At 54.4% G+C, this 4,171-nt stretch overlaps 2 non-coding genes and 1 pseudogene across 2 annotated transcripts in view; all 3 read right to left on the minus strand.

Annotated features, from left to right (window-relative positions):
- LOC143922143 (large subunit ribosomal RNA) overlaps window positions 1-1,484 on the minus strand; it is a 4,062-nt gene extending 2,578 nt beyond the window's left edge. Inside the window, exon 1 of the ribosomal RNA XR_013261563.1 lies at window positions 1-1,484. This exon is cut by the window's left edge and continues 2,578 nt beyond it. This is a non-coding gene — a ribosomal RNA (large subunit ribosomal RNA).
- Window positions 1,485-1,919: 435 nt separating this feature from the next.
- On the minus strand, window positions 1,920-2,081 carry LOC143922141 (5.8S ribosomal RNA). The gene has a single exon (XR_013261562.1). It is a non-coding gene; the product is annotated as a 5.8S ribosomal RNA (ribosomal RNA).
- Window positions 2,082-2,279: 198 nt separating this feature from the next.
- On the minus strand, window positions 2,280-4,171 carry LOC143922142 (small subunit ribosomal RNA; annotated as a pseudogene; the record flags this gene model as incomplete).

A 4,171-nucleotide genomic window follows, 5' to 3' on the forward strand; every position in this document is an offset into this window, starting at 1 on the left:
GCTTACCAAAATTGGCCCACTTGGCACTCCCATCCGAGCTCCGACTTCAATTTAAAAATTCGAGCAAGACGGAGATCTCACCCATTTAAAGTTTGAGAATAGGTTGAGGCCGTTTCGACCCCAATGCCTCTAATCATTCGCTTTACCGGATGAGACTGTGTGAATCTCGCACGCGGCGAGATGCTTCTCGAGCGCCAGCTATCCTGAGGGAAACTTCGGATGGAACCAGCTATTAGATAGTTCGATTAGTCTTTCGCCCCTATACCCAGTTCAGACGATCGATTTGCACGTCAGAATCGCTTCGGTCCTCCATCAGGGTTTCCCCTGACTTCGACCTGACCAGGCATAGTTCACCATCTTTCGGGTCCCAGCGTGCGCGCTCTCAGTGCGTCTCGATAATCGCAACGGAGGCATTTCTCGAAACGCCTCGGGAATGCGAGCGGACGGGCGAACCGGCCGCCATCTTCCCTGCGGTCGACACGAGGCCGACGCTGTTCACTTTCATTGCGCCTCTGGGTCTATTGACTCCCAATGACTCGCGCGCATGCTAGACTCCTTGGTCCGTGTTTCAAGACGGGTCCTGTGAGTGCCCGAAACAAAACCACCGCAGACCGGGACGCGTCCCGTCCGAGACGATGCCGCCGAAAACGCGACGCCCAAAACCGACGCACGGAGCCCACGACGCTTGCGCGCCGAGGTCCGAGCGGGAGGCGCCGCCGCAGCATCACGGACGCCGCACGAATGCGGCGGACGCGAACCTCGTTCTCTACCGTCCGCAGGCGGCCGCGACGCCGCGGCTCCGCCGCCACCGTTTGACCGGCGACAGCGGGACAACCGCACGGCGCGTTCGACCGCCGCGACGAACGGGTCGCGGTGTTATACTGAGGGAGAAGTGCACGCGCTCCGGAGGCCCGACTGCGACGGGGCGACGGCGACGACGGACGAACCGTCGCCGCCGAACGCCCCGCCGCGGACCCGCGCGGAACGGCGATGAATGAATCTCCCCGTTCGATCGTTCGAGTTCCACAGGTTTACCCCTGATCGGTTTCACGTACTCTTGAACTCTCTCTTCAAAGTTCTTTTCAACTTTCCCTCACGGTACTTGTTCGCTATCGGTCTCGTGGTCGTATTTAGCCTTAGATGGAGTTTACCACCCGCTTAGGGCTGCACTCTCAAGCAACCCGACTCTGGGGAGAGAGACCGTCGCGGCCGGCGACCGTCACCACGGGCCTGGCACCCTCTATGGATAAGCGGGGCCCCCTTCAAGATGGACTTGGACTGGCCGCCGTGACTAATGACCGCGCGAGTAAATTAAAATCTCCTCCCGAACGCTACATTTCCCGGCCGCCCGCCGGGGCGGCAGGATTCAGCGCTGGGCTCTTCCCGTTTCGCTCGCCGCTACTCGGGGAATCCTCGTTAGTTTCTTTTCCTCCGCTTACTGATATGCTTAAGTTCGGCGGGTGATCTCTCCTGATTTGAGGTCGACAAACAAAATTTTACATAATACGTATAATATATATAAATATATATATATATATATATGTATATATGTGTGGGAGCGCTCTCGAGCGCACGCGGAGAGTGCGAACCGGAGTGATGACGAGAACGCGCGTAAAGTCGTAAACATCGTCAACGCACGATCGCACCGAGTCGACGCGCGAAAAAACGCGCGTTTTCCCGGCGCCCGACGTCGCCGCCGCCGAAACGGCGGCGGAGACGCGGCGATCGACGCTAGAACGACGGCGTCTCTCCTCCGTCCCCTCTGCGTACGCTAAGTTTCGCTTGACTTGATCGGACTCGACACACGTACACGCGCACACACACGAGTGTGCGCGCGCGCGTCGGTGTCGAGACGCCGACATCGCTCGTCGGCCGCCGAGTTTCGGCGGCGGCCGACAGTCTGGTGCGTTATGCGTGCGCGACCCTCAAACAGGAGTGGTCCGTCGACAAAAAAAGTCTTGCTCGGACCGCAATGTGCGTTCGAAATGTCGATGCTCATGTGTCCTGCAGTTCACACTCTGACGCGCATTTAGCTGCGTTCTTCATCGACCCACGAGCCTAGTGATCCGCCGATCAGGGTAATCATTTAAAAAAATTAGTTTCAAAAATAAGTAACGTAAGTTTGTTTTTTCTGTTTGAAAAAAAAAATTGTGCGCGCGTCTCTTGACGCGCACTCCCACAACAAGTGTTTGTGCGTGTTAAAAACGTTCGTTTGTGTGCGTATAGTGAATAGAATTTAAACACTCTACACGAAACGTACATATTTAATGGTACACAGGAAATGATCCTTCCGCAGGTTCACCTACGGAAACCTTGTTACGACTTTTACTTCCTCTAAATGATCAAATTCGGTCAAACTTTCCGACGCGTCGGATGCCCACAAAGTGGCTTCCGCGCACCAGTCCGAAGACCTCACCAAATCATCCATCGGTAGTAGCGACGGGCGGTGTGTACAAAGGGCAGGGACGCAATCAACGCGAGCTGGTGACCCGCTTTTACTAGGAATTCCTCGTTCATGGGGGAGAATTGCAAACCCCAATCCCTATCACGAAGGGGTTTCAACGGGTTACCCGGGCCGTTAGGCCAAGGAGGACACGCTGATCCCTTCAGTGTAGCGCGCGTGCGGCCCAGGACATCTAAGGGCATCACAGACCTGCTATTGCTCAATCTCGTGCGGCTATATATACCGCCGGTCCCTCTAAGAAGATTATCATTGTACGCCGATAGTTGAAGACCGCGCGCGCCGCCGCAGAACGACGACGCTGCCGCGGCACCTCGTGATATCGGGGGTACGTCTATTTAATAGGCTAGAGTTACGTTCGTTACCGGAATTAACCTGACAAATCGCTCCACCAACTAAGAGCGGCCATGCACCACCACCCACCGAATCGAGAAAGAGCTGTTAATCCGTCAATCCTTCCAGTGTCCGGGCCTGGTGAGTTTTCCCGTGTTGAGTCGAATTAAGCCGCAGGCTCCACTCCTGGTGGTGCCCTTCCGTCAATTCCTTTAAGTTTCAGCTTTGCAACCATACTCCCCCCGGAGCCCGAAAGCTTTGGTTTCCCGGGAGCTGCCCACCGAATCAACGTAAAAAACTTCGGCGGATCGCTGGCTGGCATCATTTATGGTTAGAACTACAGCGGTATCTAATCGCCTTCGAACCTCTAACTTTCGTTCTTGATTAATGAAAACACCTTTGGCAAATGCTTTCGCTTTAGTCCGTCTTGCGACGATCCAAGAATTTCACCTCTAACGTCGCAATACGAATGCCCCCAGTTGTCCCTATTAATCATTACCTCTGGTATCAGAAAGCCAACAAAACAGAACCGAGGTCCTATTCTATTATTCCATGCGCACAATATTCAGGCAAATGTAAGCCCGCTTTGAGCACTCTAATTTGTTCAAAGTAAACAGCCGCGAGGGCCCGCCTCGACGCGCCGCCTGCCCGTGAGGACCGACGACGACGTGCCGGCGGAAGACACGCACCGGCGAGAAGCCCCGCTGACGCGCCTGTCGTACCGCAATCGGTAGACCGACGCCGCAGGACACAATTTCAACTACGAGCTTTTTAACCGCAACAACTTTAGTATATGCTATTGGAGCTGGAATTACCGCGGCTGCTGGCACCAGACTTGCCCTCCAATGGATCCTCGTTAAAGGATTTAAAGTGTAATCATTCCGATCACGAGGCCTCATAAGAGTCCCGTATCGTTATTTTTCGTCACTACCTCCCCGTGCCGGGAGTGGGTAATTTGCGCGCCTGCTGCCTTCCGTGGATGTGGTAGCCGTTTCTCAGGCTCCCTCTCCGGAATCGAACCCTGATTCCCCGTTACCCGTGACAACCATGGTAGTCGCATAAACTACCATCGACAGTTGATAAGGCAGACATTTGAAAGATGCGTCGCCGGTGCTAGACCGTGCGATCGGCTCAAAGTTATCTAGAGTCATCTCTGAGTGCGGCGGACGCGAGCAAGCCCGCGATCCGCCGATTGGTTTTTGATCTAATAAAAGCATTCCTTCCGTCACCGGTCGGAACTTCGTTTGCATGTATTAGCTCTAGAATTGCCACAGTTATCCAAGTAACTGTGTACGATCTAAGGAACCAAAACTGATATATTGAGCCATTCGCGGTTTCACCTTAATTCGGCTTATACTGAGACTTGCATGGCTTAGT

Source organism: Arctopsyche grandis, unplaced genomic scaffold, assembly GCF_051622035.1.
Source record: "Arctopsyche grandis isolate Sample6627 unplaced genomic scaffold, ASM5162203v2 HiC_scaffold_511, whole genome shotgun sequence".
NCBI classification, from domain to species: domain Eukaryota; kingdom Metazoa; phylum Arthropoda; class Insecta; order Trichoptera; family Hydropsychidae; genus Arctopsyche; species Arctopsyche grandis.